The sequence below is a fragment of the Protopterus annectens genome, chromosome 5.part0 (assembly GCF_019279795.1).
Source record: "Protopterus annectens isolate FY-2018-M chromosome 5.part0, PAN1.0, whole genome shotgun sequence".
NCBI classification, from domain to species: Eukaryota; Metazoa; Chordata; order Ceratodontiformes; family Protopteridae; genus Protopterus; species Protopterus annectens.
Window position 1 is genome coordinate 1064307514 of NC_056735.1, and position 23739 is coordinate 1064331252.

Genomic DNA, 23739 nt, shown 5'->3' on the forward strand with positions numbered 1-23739 from the left:
CCTCAAACAGATGCCCTATGCAGCTCAACTGAAGAAACTCCAGCTGTACCTGGTTGCATAGCGCCTACTCAGAGGTGATTTCTGCCTGACATACAAGGCCATGTCCAACCCAGAATTGATGGACATGCTCCACCTAAAGAAAGCCATATCCTCTCGAGCCACACGCTCTAGGGATCTAAACCTCATCACAACAATTAATAGGACATGCTGGAGGGATAGATTCCTGTCCAGAGACTTCCCATTCTCTGGAACAAGATTCCAATCTACATTAGGCAGAGCTCACTAACACTCTTCAAGAGAAACCTTGACAAGTGGATGGGAAACAGGAAGTTTACCCTGGGGATCACTTCAGTGGCTCTGCTTGACAGAGGCACAGGGAACTAATCTAAGGGGGAGGCGAAAGGCAACACATTCTGGCTATGCTTATAAATGGCTTTGGGCAGATAGCCTAGAACCTACCTATGAACCTATAAACCTATGATCATATATCTGTTCCAAATAGAGGTCTTTTCATGGTTAGTGGAATGTCATTTTTTAAACTGAGGTTGTAACAGAGAATTATAAATGAAGCATGCTAATTTGCTGTTTTCAAAACCAAGCAGTAATAGATCCCAGTTCTGCTAGGAAGACAAAACAGCATGTTTTATTAACATTGGTTTGCACTATGGAATAATGGACTGAGCAATGATGGAGAGAGCATACAGTTGTTGAAAAAGCAAGACAGTTTTGGCAAGAGCCTTTCTAGTCTCAAGGTAGGGTAAGGTGAATATTTAGTTGTAACATTTCACCTGTGGTTTTCTCAGTGTGTGACTTGAATGAGAAAATTGGGTCAATAACATTTAAGTATTTGTGCACTCATATTGTGTTTATCATAATCCCCCTTTTCCCCATCTTTTCATGTGGGGTTGGGGTGTCAGGTCAACTGTTGTCATCTCTCTTGATTCAATGCCACTCTCATACCTTCAGCAGTCACAACTGACTATCATAGGTCTATTCACAGAAAATAACCACCTCTTTGCTAGATGCCCTTTTTTCCTCTTGCCTTCTTCTTGTCTGTCCCAAATCTTCTTCACTGGATTATTTTCTGCTTTTCTGTACATGAACTTGAACATCTTTGACCTTCTCTGCAATTTCAACTACTTGGTGTTCTGCTTAGAAATCTTCATTTTGTTACCTATCCCATGGTATGTACCTTACCACCCATCTCAAGCACTTCATCTCAATCACCTCTAGCTTCCTCAGTTGCTCTGCCTTCACTGCTCAAGCTTCTGAACTGAACAGTAGTACTGGTCACACCACTACTTTGCACACCTTACTTTTCAAGTTCGTTTGCATTCTTCTTTCAGACACTACCCTAACACTCTATGCTAGCTAGCTGAAACTCCTCTCATCTTAGCTCTGACCTTCTCATGCAGACTTCCTTTATCCTCAACTAGCTCACTCCCAGATACACAAAGCTCTTTAGCTCTTCCACTATTTTTCCTTCTGTCTCATTTTTAGTTTCTTCTGATTGCCCCATTTGCTGCCATTAAAACTGTCAACTTTGTACTCAGTTTAAGTCCTTGTGCCTTCACTTTTGCATTCCATTCCCCAGTCATTGGTTGAAGTTCTTGCTCAGTCTACCTGTAATGCCAAATTGTATGTGTAATGCAGCTTTGTTGGTCTGTCCCCTCTGACCCATATGCTAATGTAGTCCATCTCCAGTATGAATACCAATGATCTCAAAGCTGAACCCTAAAGCTCACCCTCTCCCACTGGGACAGTCGGAACACTTTCTGTACTTGTGCCATTAGTTCCTTGCTCATAGTCTGCATTCATTTTACCAGTGCTTCTGGGATTTTGAACCATCACAGAGCCACCCAAATCAACCTTCTTGGGACCTTGTCTTATGCTTTTTCCAAGTCTAGGAATGCCTAGTTAGACTCTTTCCCAATCTATAGTTTTTTCTCCGCTATCTGTCTTGCAGCAAACTTCAGGCTGGCTGTGCTACACCCTGACCTAAATCCAAACTGCTCATCTCTAGTAATACTTTCTACTACTCTGCACATTTGTTTATCAATCAACCTCAGCTAACATCTTAATATCTGCCATGACCTCATCTTAATCTACTTCTTTCCCCGCCTTCTTTTTCCATATTGTTGTTCTGAATTCTGCTTGAGTGGGCTCCTCCTCCTCTTCTTTTATTCTATATTGTGTTTGGAGCAGTATATCTTCTGTTTCTTCTCTTTTTTTAATTCAGAAGCCACTGAAGTACTCCTTCCATCTGCTTTTGGTGTCCTGTGGACTGGTGAGCAAGTTGCTGCTGGCTTCCCTTAAAAAGGGTGTCTTCTTTATCCATCTTTGCTTTGCAACCTGACGTAATTTCTTTGTGCCATCTGCTGAATCACTTTCCAAAAGCTGCTATAGTGCCTCTGTTGCCTTGTTCTTTGTTATTACAACTGCATTCTTAGCCTTCTTGTTAGTCAGTCAGTATTCCTCCTAAGCCTTTCTATCTTTCTATCTCCCACTTTTTACTGAACTCCTCCTTTTTTCAATGACTTCCTGGACTTCTACATTCCACTACCAGCTTTCCTTATGTACTTGATTTCCATACCTGGCATGACTGCATATCTGTTCTATAGTCCTCCCCAAAGCAGGTTTTAGATCCTGCCATTCTTCAATTGCACCTATTTTGTTCTTCTTCCTGAGGTGCTAGAGCCCTGAATATTCTTTTGAACTCTTGTACTTTCACCTCAGTCAAATACAAGGTCACCAGCCTAGTTTCTGTTGTACTTTGAGGTTCCTCTGACCATTATTTAAAACTGATTATGTTAACCAGGGGTTTATGTTGTGGGCCAGCTGCTTCACTGTGGATGAGTTTGCAATCACTAATTCCACTCTAATGCCCTTTACTAGGTAGGAGGAAGTCTACCTAAACTGCATGTTGTCCACTCTTGTATGTGATCTTTTGATTGTCTCTCTTACTGAACCATGTGTTGGCCACCATCAAGCCATTTGCTAGACAGAGGTCTAGAATGGCCTTTCCTTCTTTAGTCCTGTTGTCCTACTCATGTGGACCCAGGCAGTCTTCATATCCTGTAAAGTCTGTCCTGCTATATGCATTTAGGTCCCACATTGTCAATTCCAAATCACATTGTCCTGTTTTATCTAGTAGGTCCTGAAATTGCTGCCTGAATGCACTTTTTCTCACTATCACAATTCTGCTGAGAAGCATAGGCTGCGATTATGAATCTACCCTATCCTTACAATGGACTCTGAGTGCCATGGGCTTGTTACCAATTCTGATGACATCCCTTATTGTCTTCTGAAACCTCTCCCTCACAACACTTCCCACACCATTTCTAGTTTTGCTTCCCCTGTGTAGTAGACTGGATCCAAATCTAAGTGGCTTTGCTGCACTGCCCTTCTATTTTATCTCCTGGATATAGAGGATGTACATCCTCCTCCTCCTTACCATCATGTATTCCAGCTCCAAGCTGCATCCTGTCAGAGAACCTATACTATGCATAGCAATCCTTAGTTTATGTTTGGCAGGTTCACATTATTTTACAGCCAGCCTTAGCTCAAAAGAGCAAGCACAGGTAACCAAAGCTGGACAACTGGACACTAGCTGACCAGTAGCTTATTACCTCAAGGCTTCTGGGATTTATGGTAGGCACACCCTGGCCAATAAGGTCACATGGATCATTCTCACCATTAGCATGGGTCCCTGCTTTTTATCAGAGAAGGCTGGATATCAACACCAACAAAAATAATGCCTACTTTTGCTAAAAATCAACATGAAAAAAATCACCCACAGCCAAGTTTCACACTGTCAAGTGGCTAACCTTGACACTGTACACCGCCTGTGATCCATGTTCCATCTACAGGATACTCTGCATCACAGCTGATGCCTAAACCAACTGGTCTATATAACTATTCCCCCAGATAGGTACCCTTCTAGAGTCTGTGCTTCTCACAAAACTCCATTTTTGGATGAGTATGAGGTGGAAAAATCCAGAAAACTTTTGGGAGATAAGTGGAACCCGACAGAAAGAACAAGAAATCTCCACATAGGCATTGGCAAGAGGTTAGGACTGAACCTTGTGCATAGGAGGTAAAGATCTTAACTATTATGCAAACTGTTATGTTAGATAATGGCCATCTCATAAATTAGCAGGGATCCTACTAAGCATATGTTATGGTTTCATTAACTTATAATTGCTCCTGATCACTAATCACTCATTTCTGCTAATGCAAAAGGCATTGCCAAAGGCATTCACTGTAAAATAAGAGTGCTGCTCATGCATATACAAAATATCAAGTCTCTAAAGGCTACCTATGTTGCCCTCTTTAGTTTGTTTTATCATACTGGTATCATCCAATTGCTTCCCTGTTCTATTTACAACTATTGTGCTACTGAACCTTCAGTTGCATCTATTTTTGTGTTTTTCTCACCTTCACTACATTTGCCATCATTTTCAAAATCTTCAGCATATCTGCACCTCTCCCATTCAAGCTTGTACAGTTTATCAAGATTGATTTCTTTTCAGAGGGGTGTACTTTTATGTGCTTGAGATCAGATATATTAATTTTGCAGTGCATCCTGTAGGGGAATATTTGCTATTTCCAAATAGTGGCCTCAGGTTTCATTGCATTTATACTAAAACCTACATATTGTACAGTATATTTACTACAATGTACATGCTGTACAATATATATATACTACAATGTATTTTATTTATTTATTTGCAGTTGGTTTACCAGGATAGTCCATTGGGCCAAAAAGAACCCGTTTTCAATGGAGTCCTGGGAAGAAAAGCCACACAGACAAAAATTATACACAGATTGCTAAATATTTATACAAAATAGTAGATAAAAAGTCCTGGGGAGAAAGCTCCAGCACACAAAATTAGGTTTATACACAAGATTGCTAATATTTATACAAAAGTGGTAGATAAAACATTTAAGCTCAAAATTCAAAAGCATTCAAAACAATACAAACAAAAAATGAGCTGGGAAGTAATGTGAAATACATAACAGAGGAGTTTTGCAGAAGGAACATAATACATTATGGAGTGGATACTGAGGGAACACAAGCTTTGTTAGGTAAATTAAGCATAATGGAGGTAAGGATGTCATATATGAGGGGAGGGAGCTGGGAACTTAGATATGTGTGAAGATACTTTGAACATGTAGTGGTTAGAGGTGGGATGGTGGGAGTGAGTTCCAGAGAAAGGTTACAGGATAGTAAGTGTTATGGTTTATGAATTTCCAGTAGGTTTTGATTGTTGGACCTTAAGTTTTAAAGGCAGAAGACAGGGAGGGACAAGAGAGGGGTTGAGAATGAGCTTATGAGCTAAAGTCAGCTGTATATAGATGAGATGATTAGATAGTTGAGCCAATTTAGTTTTGGAGAGAGGAACAGTGGGGGTGGAGGATCTGTGGCTAATAGCCGAATTTGGCAATTTTGTTATAGCAGGAGGAGATGAGAAAGGAGGCGAGAGAGAGGATGGAGAGCCAGTAAGATACTGATTCTGGCGGTAAAGCATACCTAGTTTTTGATTAATATTAAGTTGTAGATGAGAGTTGAAATTAGGCGGGTTGTCGATTTGAACACCTAGTAGCTTAGCTTCAGATACCAGTTCCAAGGGTGAGTTGTTTTGGCTGGTAATAGAGAAAGAGTTTATGTCGAAGGAAGTGGATTAGGAGGGTAAATACCATTAGTTTTGTTTTGGAGGCATTGAGAGCTAAGTGATTTGTTTTCATCCAATGTTCAGTAACTAGCTTCCTGGAGTTTTGAGGTGAAGAAGAGGTGGCAGAGCAGATAATGGTAGAATCATCTATTGGATGATATTTGCAAATGGAATAGATTTGTGGAAATTTTTAAATATATTAAAGAGGAGGGACCAAGAATAGACCCTTGGGAACTCACTAAGGACTTCCATTACAGCTTGGTATCTGTTAGATAAATAACTGGAGAACCAATTTATGGAGGAGGAGAGGTTTGTGACAGTTTGGATAAGAGTAGGCTGTGTGAGATGAGGTCAAGTAATAGAGACAATGTGGCTGCAATCGCGGGCTCTTAACAATCTCAAGAAAGGACAGGAGGGCTGTCATGGTACTATGATTTGGCCTGATCCATGTTGTGAAGGTTGTTATCAAGAGATGTGGAAGGAGTTGAAGCTGGATGCACTTTTCCAGAGGGGACAGGATAGCAATGGAAGTTATTGATGTTGCAATTGTTACCTCCTTTATGGAGGGATAAAACTTGCTTCCACAATAGGGGCACTGTGCATTCATGGATGGAGGTTAATTAGAATACTAATGGGATAGGCAATTGCTTCTCGGCTATACTTAAAATGGAGCATTGGTGCATGGCTTCAGTTTCTGAAAGTTTTTATAGTGGAGTGGGTATAGGTTTAAATGAGAATAGAGAGAGATAGACAGTGATGAGAATGAGGAGACAGAGGTAGTGAGGGAGGGTTGTTTGTGGGAGAGGGTGGGGATGAATTAGATAATGAGGAGGGGCATGTGAAGGAGGATGAGTTTGCTAATAGAGTCAATGAAAAGGAGTTGAACTGTGTAGCTAGATCTAAGTCTGGGCTATTTGGGTCTGGGGTTGGGGGGGTTAAGGAGGTGAGATCCGAATCTTTGAGGGTTAGTTTTGTTGTTGTTTTGGAGTGTGAAGAAATATTTTGTCTGTCAGAGATTATAGCTTTTTACTTTATTACTGAAGGTTTTGTACGCAATATGTTGTTCTGGGGTTTTATTTCTAAGATAGAGTCCCCAAGCTTTATCTCTAAGGCGCATGCTTGATAGCGTGTTTTTGGTTAGCCAGGGGCAGAATTTGATTTTATTCTTTTGTTCTTAGTGGGGCTTGGGGGGAAGAGAGTATTTCTTTGAGAGTTAGTGGTTGCTGAGTAACTGCATCTCTAGTTAGTAGAGTTACTTTATTCCATCTAACTTTAGTAGTGAATTATGAATATATGAGGGTATTGCTTTTGTCATTGTTGGAGTAGTGATGTAGTAAGTTTTTGTCATAAGGGTAGGGATGTAGTTAGTAAGAAAAATAGGCAAGTGGTGGTAAAAAGAAGGTCAGCAGAGTGATAGCCTGGGTGTGAGAATAAACCTGTGACACTAGAATCCAGTCAAGGATGGTGCCAAGGTGGGTTTTTTGTTTTGTGAGTTATGTGTTGATGTGTTGATGAGTTTGTAGAGTTGATATTAAGAGGGTTGGTCGAAGTTGAGATGGTTGGAGGTTAGTGAAGTTGTTGATGAAGATTATGGTTTCATTACTGATATTATATTGTTGTTACTGAAAGGATGTGATGTTTTCAAGTGTGATGTTTTCAAGTGTGGAGGCATGTGGAGGAGATGTAGATGTGCTTGTTATTGGAGGAGGCGGCTTATTAGAGCGTGAGCTGCTGAGGTTTTGTTGTGAGTAGGGTTGTTGTAAAGGGTTGGAAGAAGAAAGAGAAGAATATAAGAGAAACCTGGGACCCTGTCTTTTTCTCTTTTTCTGGGTTGGGCTAAGTGGAATGATAGAATGGAGTTAGGAGTTATTTCCAATTTTTTCTGGGGTTTTTATTATGTTGGGTTGATTATATCAGGGCATGGATATGAGCCATGGATGGAGGGAGGTTAGGACTGAGAATTACTTAGTATAGAGAAATAAATAGTAAGGAAGGAAGAAAGGAGAGGTGGAGGTGGAGGGTTTGGATGGATGTCGCCAGATAAAGGCAGGTAATGAGATGAAAGATTGGGTTAGGAAGGGTAATGGTAGAGTAGGATATAATTTGGATCTGTTTGTGATGGTCAAGGGGGTGTTTTAGTTATGGGATATGGGTTATTTATTCTGGAGAAGAAAAAACTTTGAATGAGAAGGTTAAAAGGTACAATATATATTATACTACAATATATACATTGTACAATATATATATATACTACAATGTATACAATGTACAGTATTAATATTAATTACATTTTATGTCTCCTTTTGGCATTTACTTCTTAGATCTCAAAGCAGACAGCCATGATCTCTGTTTATTTAAAGTCGGCAGATGATTGCAAACTGTAGGGGTTGCTTAATCACCATATGACACCCAAACCTACCAGGGAGAACTCTCCTTAGTAAATTCTTGGTGAACTCAAATGGGTTCAAAATAAATGCTAAAAAGGGTAGTATCATAATGTTTGGTAGACAACATCACCCTTCATCATACTGTCTAGAAAATGCACTTCTACAAAACAAAAATGTAGCTAGGGATCTAGGTATTTAGGGTGATAGCTCCCTCACTTTTATCCACATGGCAGTAGATGTTATGAGACCCTTTTACTTAGCCCAGCTAATTGCCAAAGAAACACCAAGTTCCAAAGATGTAATCACTCCCCTACTTTCAGCATTGATCAAGACAATTATTGAGCACAATGCCCTTTTTGTTATGCATTACACTAAACATAGCAATAAGAAATACTGTAAGAAATTCCTAACCAAAAAAAATCTCAGTCCTAATGTCCCTGAGTCACTAAGAGAGGATAAAAGCTCTATCCCTTTATTAGGTATTTTATAGATCTTTTCTGGGAGATCTCCATCTCCCTTACCATACCAGTGAGACCCAGTTGTCCTGGACGTCCTCTTTCTCCACAAGTCCAATATCTCCTCCAGTACTAGAGCTTGCAACCTAAATCTTCACAGACAGATAAATAAAACATGATGGAGGGATACATTTATAACCCAGCACCTCCCAGCCTTCTGGAATAAACTTGCATTTTAAGCAGTGGAACTTACTATCTCCCTTATAACATAAATTAGATAACTAGATGGGTATACAAAACGTTGCTCCAGGATTGACAGGTATGGCCATCCAGGAGAAAGGAGATGCTGCCTGAAGGAGGACAGTAGCAGTGCAAGACAAGACTGGTCATGAGATTCAGTGTTCTTGGAATATCTATGAACCTGAGTAGTCTTTTATATCTGGATAGGCATTTTTATTGCCTGAAATTTCCTTGTACAGGCATCACACATGATTCAATAGAGCCCAGTTATGTCAAGTAATTGCAAAACCAAGATATGTCACTCTAGTGGAACATGCAAGAAACACATCAATTTTCTGCAGGCCTGTATTGATAAATTACCTCACATACTAAAAGAGGTTCTGCATAATACAAAAACTTAGAGAGGAGACTGTAACAGTAATAAAAAAGAAATTATAGCCAATAGATCAATGGCTTAAAAGGCAAGTGACACTACTGCAGCAGAAGGCTGTTACCACTGTCTGTGATCCACAGAGAGATAAACTGTTGCAACAGAATGGAAGGCTGAAATTAAAATAGATAACCTAGAAAATATGAAGTAATATAAAAATGTAAAACTTACTGGGTTCCCTGAAGGGATGGGAGGGACAGAGGGACAGGCAGCAATGAATGTTGTGCATTTATTTATTTATTTATTTATTTTTCTTTTAATTTTGTGGACCTGGGTTTACCCTTGGAGACATCAAGAAAACAGAGTTTTACAAGCCAAATGACTTGAGAGCACGTGCAATTCTTCTGTTTAATAAAATAACAGCTCTTGTTCTGCTACTGACATACCTTAAAGAGGCTGAATACACAGTGCAACTGAAATTTCTGTAACTGTGGCAAATTATGAGTGAGACCAAGCTCTGACCATTTAGTATCCTTCAGAAATAGAGACTTAAATGGACACACAATACTCGAAGCAATGAACCTTTTATCACAAGGTCAATACAATAGCATTTTTAGCCCAAATGTATCTCTTGACACTAATAGAAATCTGCACTCCTCTCTAGACACATCAGTCAAGACTCTGGAAGAGAAGAATGCTATGGGCTAGGGGGGCATCCCAGGGTATTGGGAGATTGTGACCACTCATATAGTACTGTTAGCAACTTTTCTTTGCCTCTTTACCACAAAATAGATTTCAGCTCTTAGCAAACACAGAAGAGGAACTGAATGAGAAAAATAATATAAAGAGTTTGTAATGCAGATCTGTCTGCTAATGAGCAACTTGCAAGAGAAATGAATCCAAAGACCCTGCTACAGGCTGTAGCACTGGTTACTAATGGTTGACAGAAAAACATGAAACCTTGTCACTTATCTATATGTCATTACTTGAAACTGTAAGCTTTAGTCTACTAAGTAAGGATTGCAGCTTTCATTATTTCCACTGCCTCCCAAGATTTTGCTAAATAACCTCTTTTCTGGAATTGAGGACTCAGTTTTTTTTTTGTGCCCCCCATCTTGCCAGATTTTTACTGTGGTGGTTGTGATCCTGAGAATTTATATCAAACAATGATATTGAGTATAAAGTATCCCATTTATGAGGACAATGTCATTACAGACACTTGGTTTGTCCGTGATTCCATAATTTGGTTTTCTAAACATGGTAAACCTCTATTGGATGCTTTATACAAGTTGAATCATTTTGATAAACTGTCAAGTTTATGTGGTTAATAGAAGTAAATCAATATTTTCTCAACTCTATAAACTGTACTTTGCATTACATCAAAAAGGATTAGGCCTTGGTTTGAAATTGTCTTTTGTTTCCTTATGCCTGGAATATTATGACCAGTATTATTTAACTGTATTTATGTCTGCTGTTCCTCATGTATAGTGAACTTCACACTCATTACCTGATGTATAATCAGTATTCTGTGTGTTTATTTTGCAGGCTTGTAGGGGTACTTAGGCTGGTGAGAAGTGTTACCTTCATCATTTTGAAAAGGGTATCTTATTAATTTTTATTATATATCTTCCTGATGTTATGGTATTATGATGCTATAATGTTCTAGACTTTTATATACTGTATTACATTGCATCCCTAATTTCTCTAGTGAGGCAACTTCACTGATTGCTTAGTAGTAAACATTGATTCCAGTGGCCAGACTGTGTTCACTTGCTACTGGCTTCTCAGTAACCCAGCCATAGATGTTCCAGACCGGACAATACCTTGGGAAAACCCTTGGTCACTAGACATAATGGTATATCTGCATTATTTCAATAATGTCCTGCTGCTACATTTAACTGTGCAACCCAAATGTGACCCACAAATTTGATTTATATTGGATTTTAGGGGATGATTTGCTGACTGCCTCTGTCCATCACAGACATAGGAGCCAGACCAGGGGTGAAATTTCCAATTACCCATCCAATGGTGCAAGTTGTACTTAATTAGTGATAGGGAAAACTCTGCTTCACATGGATGGGGAGCCTATTCCAGAGAAGGGGAATTATATGTAAAACATATTTGTCTCTACAACATGCCCTGTTCATGTTGCAAGCACAATTAAGGCATTTGAATGTAGTAGTTCTGAAGCTGTTTGTTTTGCAGAAGTGCAAAAGATTTTTCAAAACGGGATCCAAGGATGCCTTGTCTGCCAGGCAAAGATCATCTCTCAAAAGTCAGTATGATACTGAGTAAAGAGACAGGATTTGAGGTGGTCAGTGTGAGATATTCTGCTTACTTCCTGTAGTCTTTTTGTAAGGATCCTTTATGGGCATTCCAGTTGCTGCATGTGCGTTTTCAGGTACATATCGAGGGGGGGCATTAAACTCAATGATGGGCCTAATGAGGGCTGACTACAGTGGTACAATGGCCTCTCTGGATCTAGATGCCATGCCCTTGCTTATAAGTTGAGCAACACAGAAGGATTTTCTTATTACCTTGCACACATACTGGTCAAAGGTTAGGTTATTGTCTACATAGATACCTGACTAGTGAATCGACTTTGAAGGATGTTTTATAGGTTCATAGGTTCATAGGTTTATACTAGGCTATCTGCCCTAAGGCATTTATAAGCCTAGCCCAAATTTTTGTGGCTTATGCCACCCCTTATATGAAAAAATACTGTGCCCATTAGTTTGTTGTGCCTCTGTCCAGCAGTGACACAGAGATGATTCCCGGGATAAACCTACGATCTCCCATCCACAGGTCATGATTTCTCTTGAACAGAGCCAGCGAGGTGCTCTGCCTCACATGGACTGTAATTTTATTCCACAGCATAGGGAGTCTCTGAGTGATAAATCTATTCCTCCAGCACGTCCTATTTATATCCGTGCTAAGGTTTAAGTCGCTTGCTCTAGTGGTTTTGGTGGATTTGGATTTTTTGAGGTGGAGCATGTCCATTAATTCCGGGTTGGACATGGCCTTGTATGTCAGGCACATGTCACCTCTGAGCAGATGGTATGCAACTGAATAGAGCTGGAGTTTCTTCAATCTGGCAGCATATGACAGATTTTGGAGTCCCTTTATCCTTTTGGTGAGGAACTTTTGGGGTCTCTCCAATTGCTGCAGATGTCGGGTGTGATACATCCCGAATGGGACATTGTACTCGATCATTGGTCTGATAAGTGAAGAGTACAGGGGAACAATGACCTCACTAGATCTGGATGTGAATCCCTTCATGATCAGGTGGGCAATGTAGAAGGTCTTTCTAACCACTTTAGCAATGTGAGTTTCAAAAGAAAGGCCACTGTCAACCTGGGTCCCCAGGTCCCTGATAACCTCTTCTGTGCTTAGTAGATTGCCACCTATATGGTAGCTTGGGGTTACCTTGTTTTTCCCGAAGGGTATGACTATACATTTTTTGGCGTTTAACTTCAGGCCATGGCTCTGGTACCAGCTATCTGTTTCCGTGAGTCCCTTCTGAAGGATATTCGTGTCCGATGCACTTTCCACTATGGCACCCAGTTTGCAGTCGTCTGCAAACTTTGTCAGCCAAAGTCCTCCCATGTTGGCCTGTACTTCTGAGAAGTAGATGCCGAACAATAGGGGGCCAAGGACTGAGCCCTGTGGGACACCGCTTGTGACCAGCTTGGAGTCTGACATAGTGCCAGCAACTCTAACCCTGTGGGTTCTGTCCTTAAGCCAGTTTGCAACCCATCTTGTGACATATGGGTCTACATTTAAGCTGGTAAGTTTTTCTACAATACCTGAGTGGGGTATTGTGTTGAAGGCCTTTGCAAGGTCAAGGTAGGCTGTATGGACTGCCATCAATGGCCTTGGTGACTGTTTCGAAGAAGTCGACCAAGTTCAAAAGGCATGATCTGCCCTTGACGAAGCCAAACTGGGTTGGGTCCAATGTCTGCAAGTCCCCTATATCTTTGTTTATGAGCTCCATTATGATCCTCTCCATAGCTTTGCAGACTAGACTTGTTAAGCTTATGGGGCAGTAATTACCAGGGTCCGTAGAGGCACCGCCTTTGTGGAGTGGGACCACAGTTGCCGTACGCCACTCCTTGGGCACGTATCCTGTGGTAAGGCTGAGATTAAGCAGCTGCCTTATGTGCGGGTTTAATTCCTCATTTAGCTCGTGTAGCACACAGCTGGGGACACCATCTGGTCCCATTGATGCTGTGTTTTTAGCTTTAGAGAGAGCAGCTTTCACCTGCACATTTGAGATGTCTGGGAGGCTACACTCTGCTGGGATAGTTATCTCTCCTTTAGGGGGGAGAGGGAGGTGAAGTTTGCACTGAACCTGTCTGCCAGTATGTTGGCAATGTCTGTGGGTTCAGTGATTTTGTATCATTTTGGACTAATTCTGAGCATATCTGGGAGCTTCCACCCAGGTTCCTAACATATCTGAAAAGGCCTTATGATTGTCCTTTGAATCCATGGCAATTTTTCTCTCAAAATTGGCCTTAGTTGATTTTAAGAGAGCGTTCATATTTTTACTAATAATGATCAGGGGTGACTTCCCTTTTATGGATTTTGTTCTATCATGTAATAGCTTTCTCCTCTTATTGTAAAGTTTGTTAATGGCTGGGGTCCACCAGACTGGACGTTTGCCCTTTGTGGAAAGAGTCTTGGTTTTATTTGGGATTGCCTGATCCATGCAGTCCTGGAGGTGTTCATAGAAGGCATTTGTAAGGGCTTCCACAGCTTGGGTTGTGGTTTCCACTGGCTCAGGGGCCTTGAAGGATACCACACCAGTCTTGAGTAGTGTGAAGTTTCCTTTAGAGAAGTTCTTCACTGTGGTCTTTTTTGTTTGGGGTGGGGGCGGGATGTGGATTTCCAGTGAGATTAGTTTATGATCAGATCTCACCAATGAGGGATATACTTCCGGTGTGGAGCATTTTGTCCCCATGTTTGTGATAATGAGATCTAGTATATTTTCTCCTCTCGTGGGAACAGTGACTAGCTGTTCCATGGCATTTGAATTTATGAACTCCAGGAACCATTGGGCTAGAAAGTTAGGGCTTGAGTAATGTTTCCAGTCTATATTTGGGTAGCTGAAGTCACCCAATATGATGGTGTTTGGAGATACATTTATACCCTCCAGTGTCTTCAGGAAGGCTGTGTGGGGTTCCTGAGTTTGAGAGGGTGGCCTGTAGCATGCTACAATTTGTAGAGCAGTTTTGCCTATGGTTAGATGCACCTGGATGGTTTCCGAAGCTTCGTGCGTTGCCACCAACCTGGAGGTGTGGGTATCCTTTATGAATATGGATACACCCCCTCCTTTTGTGGTGTGGTCTGGGTTTTGGGGCCAGAACGCATGATATGAGGTAAAACCTAATAGTGCCAGGGTGCTCGCAGGAGCCTTGAACCAGGTTTCAGTTACAGCACAGACATCGATGTTCTCCATACTGAGAAGGGCCTCGAGTGCATGCATTTTGAGATTTAGACTTCTGGCATTGAGCAGCATTACCCTCAGTTTCTTCCCATTTTTGTTTTCTAGGGTGGTAGGTTTAGAATTTGAGCCTTGCCTAAAAAAGGCACTATGGGGGTGGCAAGAGCCAGTGCGAAGCAGCGTGGCTTGTCAAGCATGTCATCCCAGGCAGACAGACACTGGATCCCCTTTGAATGACACCAGACATTAAGCCAATTGTTAAAGCTGATCATCTTGTCTCTATATTGTGGCATCATTCTTGGTGAAGGAAGGATACTGCTCAGGGTCAGGGTCATACCTGCCTGGGCTACATAATCAGAGAGCTCCTCTATGTCTCTTTTCATGTAGTCCAGGGAGGTACGTCTCAGGTCGTTCACACCAGCATGGACAATGACTGTGTCATATTTGTATTTGCCGTGGAGTGACCAGAGTGCTTGTGTTATGTGGCGGATTCTAGTGCCCGATAGGCAGCTTACTGTGACCCTCTCCTTGTTCAGCCTGGTGAGTGGGACGTCAGTGTGTCTGACTATGGAGTCACCTATGACAGGTATGTTTGGTGTTGTATTTGGCCTTAAGAGCTGTGACTGCTTTGCACACTGCTTTTGTGGTTTATGTGTTGCTTGTAGGGTGTCTTGAGGTAGCAGTTGTTTGGGTGTCTGCTTTGGAGGCCTCTGCTGTTTAGGTAAATTTTTACTCAGAGCCTCCGTGTATGTCTTTGTGTGTTTATGTGTTTGATTCAGTGGTGTGGTAGCATTATGTGAGGCTGGTTTTGTGGTGTGTGTAGTTGCCTTCTCCTCCTGTCTGGTCTTGCCAGTCCTGAGTTGAGAGAGCTCAGCCTCCATTTTGGCTAAATAGCTGCATCTCTCGCAAGTATTTGTGTTATGTGGGAGGAGGAGGAGAGGGTTGTCTGTGTACATGAGGCAGTTATAACATTGCCTCAAGATTCCCAGATTCACCAGCTGGACCGGAGAGGAGATTGACAACTGACCTTTGGACATGCTAGAATAATATTGGGAATTCCTTAATAATTGAAAACAAGGGCCAGTGGGGAGTGAGGGTGTAGTGCTTTTAATTTTTAGTGCTGACTTATATAATTGCTTTAGTGAACAAGTGCCAGGTAACTTGAGTGCAATGTGTTACAAGTAACTAAATGCAAAAATGACAAACAGTAACTTTCTTTCAAGTGAAACAAGGAACTAGTACAGTAAGCAATGCAGATATCACTAGTGATCCACAGAAGTGCTGAGAAGCCGCGTATTAGGTGGAATTAGCTTCCAGGGAAATAACAAGCAAACAAACAACAAGCATATAAACAAAGCTAGATTCAGCAGGCCTGGATCTAGTCTATGCTAGAGCAAACAAGGTGTACCAATTTCAGTAAGATACAATTCATATATTCAGGCACTATAAACCTTTAACCAGAAATTCCCAGCTCAGAAGGGCAGAGTCCAGCCTCTTCTCCCACAAGAGTGCAGACCACGAACCTTCTTAATGTAAAATAACTGGCCTGAAGCCCAAGTGCCTAAACCAGAACTAATACCCTTGGACACTGGGCTCTCAATCAGCAGTTCCCAACTTAGAAGGATGAAAGCTACCTTTCCTGCCACCACAGTGCTTGCCACAAACCTTCCTAATGTAAAACAACTGGTCTGAAGCCCAAGTGCTTAATCCAAAAGACTTAGAATGATAGCTACACTTTAATCAAGTTACAACCAAGCAGTAATAAATACAATTGAATACTTTAGAGAATGTCTGGATTAGTGCTCAAGTTACACAAACAAAGCTAGATCCAGCAGGCCCGAATCCAGTCTATGCCACAGCAAACAAGGCGCACCAACTTCAGTAAGAAGCAGTTCAGATATGCATGCACTATAAGCCTCTAACCAGAAATTCCCAGCTCAGAAGGGCAGAGTCCAGCCTCTCCTCCCACAAGAGTGCAGACCACGAACCCTCTTAATGTAAAATAACTGGCCTGAAAGCCCAAGTGCTTAAACCAGAATTAATACACTTTTAGAATAACAGACACTGAGCCCTCAATCAGCAGTTCCCAACCTTTTATTAATGACTTAGTTACCCAGGGTGATGGACATCACAAAAGGTACTATAATGGATTTCTTGAAATTGAGTTTTAAGCCATGGCTTTGGCATCAAGCGTTTATCTGTATTAGACCTTCCTGAAGGGTGTCCTCATCTCTGGTGGATTCAATGACTGCTCCCAGTTTGTAATCATCTGTGAACTTGGTTAGCATTGACTTTGGCATACTAGAAGTAGATTCCAAAGAGAAATAGGTCTAGCACAGGACCTTTGTGGACATCCACTGGTGACCAGCCTCTTTGTGGAGGTGGCCTCACCAGTTCTAACCCCCTGAGTCCTATCACTAATCCAGCAAGCTACCCATTGTGCCATAAAGTGGTTTATAGTTACTTCTGTAAGTTTTTTCACAATGCCCAAGTCAGGTATTTCATCAAATGCCTTAGTCAGATAGGTAGTAGACACAGTTTGACCTTTTCAAATATGTCCACCAGTTTCAGTAAGCATTACCTCCCTTTGGCAAAGCCAAACTGAAATGGAACCAGTGACGGGAAGTCTTCTATGTCATTGTTGATAATTTCTATGATCATTATTTCCAAGGCCTTGCAAACAAGACTGCTGTTTTTTCTGACTGCCTTTGGGCTTACTGAGGTACAGATTTGACAGCAGGTGGTCTAGTTGATCTTTGTTGATTAGGAAGATTGCTTTAAGTGCCTCATCATATGTTAGTCTATGTGTTTGCTGTGTGCTATGAGAGGTGAGTGTTGTGTGTGTAGTTTTGACAACCTGATGTGGACTTGTATGTGTGAGTTTAGCCTCCAGTGTCATTGTATAGGTACAACTCTTACATACTGTGTCTAATTCTTTAAGGATTAAGTGGTTGCCAGTAAACATGAGACGATTGCTAGATTGTCTTACCATCCCCAGATTCACTAAGCTGGCTAGAAAGAAATTAGAAAACTGTCAATAATGTCCAGACCTCTGATTTGTGAGCTGCAAATGTGTGGTGTATTGGGGTTAGAAAGCTATTAAGGGTGTTTTGTTCATGCAAACTAGTAAGGGTGCTTTATTGGTGCAGACTACGTTAAACAATACTAAATTCTACTAAATTTATTGGTTACACAATACTAAATCTACTGTTCTACTAAATCTGTAGGTATTGTCATGCAAGGCCCAACTAGCTGCTTTAAGCATGTTGGCATACAAGGTATTTGTGTTATATCGCTGCTTTGCACGTTACAGTTTTATGGATCGTTCTGCAGAGAAAATTTGCTTTATAGGTGTTCTAGGTGTTTGCTACAGTATAGGACATTGCTAACCCATGCATTGAATGGCATACCATAACAGTTATCCCACTCCACAAAGGGGGAGCCACGACGGACCCCGGGAACTACCGCCCCATTAGCCTGATGAGCCTGGTCTGCAAGGCCATGGAAAGTATCATCGTGGAACTCATAAACAAAGACATTGGTAATCTCCAAACTCTGGACCCTACTCAGTTTGGATTTGTAAAAGGCCGATCATGTCTCCTAAACCTGGTTGACTTCTTTGAAGCAGTCACCATAACCATAGATGAGGGTAAAATGGTTCACACAGCTTATCTAGATCTCACCAAGGCTTTCGACACCATCCCCCACTCTGGAATTATAGATAAGCCCACTAAACTAGGTATAAATCCCTATGTCACAAGATGGGTTGCCAACTGGCTCATGGACAGAACCCACACTGTGAAAGTAGCAGATTCCAAATCTGACATCAGACCAGTGACAAGTGGAGTACCACAGGGTTCAGTCCTGGGTCCTCTCCTGTTTGGTATCTACTTCTCTGAAGTGCAGGCCAACACAGAAGGTCTTTGGCTAACAAAGTTTGCAGATGACTGCAAACTAGGAGCCATAATCTAAACTCCTAACGATGTGGACAAACTACAAAAGGTTCTCACTGAGACAGATACCTGGTGTCAAAGCCATGGCCTGAAGCTCAATGCCAAAAAGTGTATTGTCATCCCCTTTGGTAAAATCTCTGTACCCATGAACTACCACATAGCTGGTAGTCTACTTAATGCTGAAAATGTGATAAGAGACCTTGGGACACAGGTGGACAGTAGTCTCTACTTTGATAATCACATCGCCACAGTGGTCAGAAAATCTTCTACGTGGCTCATCTCATCACAAAAGGATTCTCATCCAGAAAAAAAGAGGTCATTGTTCCCCTCTACTCATCACTCATTAGACCCATTATAGAGTACAACGCCCCTTTTGGTATGTACCTCACAAGACATCTACAACAACTGGAAAGACCACAGAAATACCTCACAAAGAGGATTACTGGCCTCAAACTGATGCCCTATGCAGACCGTCTCAAAAAACTACAGCTTTACTCCATCACATATCGCCTACTCAGGGCCAATCTCTGCCTAACATACAAAGCAATGTCAAACCCAGAGCTGTTGGACATGCTCCACTTAAAGAAATCTCAATCCCTCCGAGCTACACGCTCTAGGGACCTTAACCTTGTCACCACAATAAACAGAACATGCTGGAGGCATAGATTCCTGTCCCAAAGACTTCTTATACTCTGGAACAGACTACCTATCAATGTCAAACAGAGCTCCTCATTAGCACTCTTCAAGAAAAACCTTGATGATTGGATGGGAAATGGAAAATTCACCCCGGGGATCACTTCTGTGGTTCTGCTCGACAGGGGCACAGGAAAATAATTTTCTTGGGTGGTGAAAGCCAGGGTACATTTTTTGGCTAGGCTTGTATGGGCCCTAGGGCCGATAGCCTAGTACCTACCTATGAACCTATGAACCTAAACATGGAAAATTTAAAGCAGCACAGAAAAAGACAGAAAACTAAATAATAAGCCCTCAGGTTAATAAAATGACCACATTGAGAGTCCTTTTGTATATTTCCCCACTGAAGCACAGACTGGAGCAGAGACAATTCTCTCACTATTGAAGTTCTACTACAGTTAAGGGTGCTAGACTATGCAGAAATTTACCAGTAAGACTATCTACGGAAAAATGCAGTAAGAAATGATTAAGGCATACATCTGGTTGTAGTATGCAGTTCTGCCACAACTGTGAGTTAAACTACAAGAATTTGCCCAGGCAGGGGTTAAAATACAGATAGCTTAAACACATAATTCTATCTGTGTAAATAGAAATGCAGAATAATGCAGACTAAGATCCCAGAACAAACTAGAAATGCAATCAGCTGGAACAGAGCAGAAAAGCACAAAAGTAGTATCATCACACAGACCACAAGTGCACTTAAATATTTAAGCAGAATTGAAATAATTAAAATAATTTAATTCTTTTTCTTTTTTAAAGCTAGTTATTCACAATTCCACCCCTCTCCAAGTCAAGGTAAAAGATATGAAATGATATCCTAGTAATATATTGGCATACAACATTTATCTACCTTACTCTAGCACTTGTAAAATGCTATGCACCATGATATAGAAAATCTGCAAAACTGCTTTACTGAACCATTGTGGAAATTCAGTTTCATGCCTTCATCCCCATTTAAATGACAGTGCTATTTCTCATGCTTTATAGATGTAGCTCAAGCTGCAAAGTTAACAGAACCTTTAGTTAAGACCCTGTGGCATTGTTTGACAGGTACACAGACCTTAGTTTGTAACTGAGGGTCGTTTACAAAGCAAAATATGCCACAGTTGTTTTGCTAGCTGTCTGTAATGTTTGTTTATTTAATACTGATCTCGTCATTAAAAGGCATAGTGGCAGCTTTTAGTTCATAAATTTTATGTCTCAGAAAAATACATCATAAGGTTGAAAACATGAAAACAGATATATACAGGACTGTAGTCTATAAAAAACACAGTAAACACAATTACAGGTTTTGTTTGTATTGCTGTTGCACTGAAAAGGCATAGCTAGTGACAAAAATGTCAAGATCCCATATAAACGATAAATTTTTGTGAAATTCCTCTATTAAAAAGATCTGTTATATTTCATGGCTCATAAATTTCATATTTCATGAAAGAAATTAAGAAGCTTGGAGCAGTTCCAGTGAATGCGAGAGCTGAATAACTGAGAATCTTATTGAATATAACATGATTTGAAGAGTGAAAAGCAGTAATACTATTGCTGTTGTGGTACAAAAAAATATATATTTCTTGACACATAGAAATAAATTTTTCTTGTTTACGATTTAAATTTCTAAAACACATTTTGCTGTTGAGACTCCCTATAACAATATAGTTATGTTTTGTGATCCATAAGGTTAATGGCTTGAAAAGTAAATAACGATACTTAAATGATATGAGTGCATTTTGGTAAAAAAAGCTGACAATAAGACAACAAATAAAAGCTCAAAGCTATGCTTCAGAGGAGAACAACAGTTTTGTTTCTTGCTGTCACCATGACAAGTAAATTATGTGTCAGGAGAGAGAGAGAGGGAAATATGACAAATTGCTTCAGTGACTGACAGTTCAAAATATACTTTGTTAGGTTTCCCTACTAAATCGCACTGTCATGTTTCATATCTGTTATATTTTTCAGTCAAAATGTATGTACAGAAAGTCAAGATACAGTACGCATTTGGAAATCTTAAAACATAGTAATTCAAAAAATGCAGGTGTCTGGGAGCGTGTACTAAAAATATTTTACAAGGCAATATGCAAACAAATTAAATAAATGTTCAGGTGTACATTTCTGTATGATGTCTTACTGCTGTCCTCTTGGGTATTACCGTTCTGGTAACTTTGCACAAAATGATGATGTGCATACCTCTCAGCTGTCCAGATATTTGCAGAATCTCCAGATTTTTTGTTCCTCATATAATTTTTGATTTTCTGGTAAATGACTGCAGAATGAAGACACTAAATAATAGCATACATTGACTTTTACGTATCAGTCAGAAAATGCATGTTAACACAAACCCTGTTAGTCTAGCAACTTTCTAAGTTTATACGAGCAATATTTAAAATCTTTCCCTATTTTTGAAACTTAGTTCCCACCATTATTTTAGATTTTGTAACGATTTCTTGCATCTAAGAGGATGATAGATATGGTTGATGATCCTACCCAGAGGGAGAAAGTATCCACAGCATCTGGCAGTGGAAAACTTCAAACAAATCCCATACTCAGTGGCATACAATATACAAGGACAAAGAGCAAATGAATCTCAGGAGTACATGAAGACAGTTATCTGCTGCACATCACCATAACCTTCTACATATTAACACAAAAGTTGATGTAGGAGGATATTGCTTGCATATTGAGAAGTTATGACAGACCAGCATTGCACATCCACTCTAACAGCAGTGTACAAGATGCAATAGGCATTATACTGGCAATGTATAATACAACAGCACCAGAACTGCATACCCCTATACAAATCATACTCATGTTGCAGTGGACACCACACCTCAATACATTCCCCAAAGTAGGTTTAGAGCACACAATCCAATTAGCATTAGTCCGGGTATGTACATCACAGCAGTACTGTGCACCCTCTGTAACAACACTGCACACAATGCCATGAGCATTAGACTTCGTGTGTACATCAGATCAGTATGGTTCTCCCACTGTAAGAATACTACACACAATGCAGTGACCATATTCTCACTCTATATGAACATTGCACACAATACAATGAGCATTATATTGGGTGTGTACATCAAAGCAGCACTGTGTTCCCTCTGTAAGAACACTGCATATAATACAATGAGCATTATAGTGGGTGCACAGATCAGAAGAGTACTGCTGTCCCATTATAAGTACACTGCACACAATGAAATGGGCATTACTGTGGATGTGTACATCACAGCAATAGGATCATAGGATCATAGGATGTTACTAGGCTAATAGCCCTAAGGCCCTTACAAGCCTTGCCAAGTTCTACCCTTATTTTCACAATCAGTACTTATTACCCCTGTCCAAGAGGGGCACAGGTGGAACCCCCAGGATGTATGTACTGTTATCCATCCAATCATCTGGATTGCGTTTGAAGAGAGCCAATGAGGTGCTCTATTTGAAATGAGGTAGGAGTCTCTTCCAAAAGTCTGGTATCCTCTGGGAGACAAACCTGTCCCTCCAGCAGGTTCTATTAATGTCACATACCAGCTTAAGGTATTTAGACAGAATAACCCATGTACCATTTGACTTATGAATATTCAGTATTTCCAGTAAGGCAGGGTCAGATATTGCCTTGTAGGCAAGGCAGAGATTACTTCTGAGTGTGAAACAGAGTAAAGTGGCAGTGATTTCAGATGATCCACATAGGACAGATGCTGAAGACCTTGAATTTTCCTTGGGAGGCACCTTTGTGGTCTGTCCAATTGCTCCAGGTGCTTGGAAAGGTACATACCAAAAAGGGAGTTGTACTCATTTATTGGCCTAATGAAAGAAGTGTACAGAGAGGTTATATATTTTTTCTGGATGCAATGCTCTTACTTATGAGATGAGCAATATAGAATGCCCTTCTTACCACTGTGGAGACATGGTGGTCAAAGATAAGGTTGCTGTCAACCTGTGTGCCCAGGTCTCTCACCACTGAGTGCCTATTTAAAGTGTTACTATTGATGTGGTAGCTACCAGGAATATTACTCTTACTGAAAGGGATGATGATACATTTGTTTTGTATTGAGTTTAAGGCCATGACTTTAGCACCGATCATTTGTTTGTGTAAGACCCTCTTGTAGGATGTTGACATCATTTGGAGATACTATGACTGCTCCCAGTTTGCAGTCATCAACAAACTTTGCCATCTACAAACCTTTAGTTTTTGCTTGTACTTCAGAGAAATAGATTCCAAACAGTAAAGGTCCCAGGACTCATCCCTGTGGAAGACCACTGGTTACAGGTCTGCTGTTGGAGTTGGAATCCCCTATTTTGACTATATGTTTTTTTGCAGTGAGACAGTTAGAGACCCATCTAACAAAATAAGGGTTGATACCTAGCTGGGTGAGTTTGTTAACGATGTCTCAGTGGAGGATAGTGTGAAATGCCTTGGCTAAGTCTAAGTAGGCAGCATCAGTATGCAGAGATTTCCTTCATCCAGGGCCTTCATGACTGTCTTGAAGAAGTCCACCAGGTTTGACAGGCATGATCTCCCTTTGACAAATCCA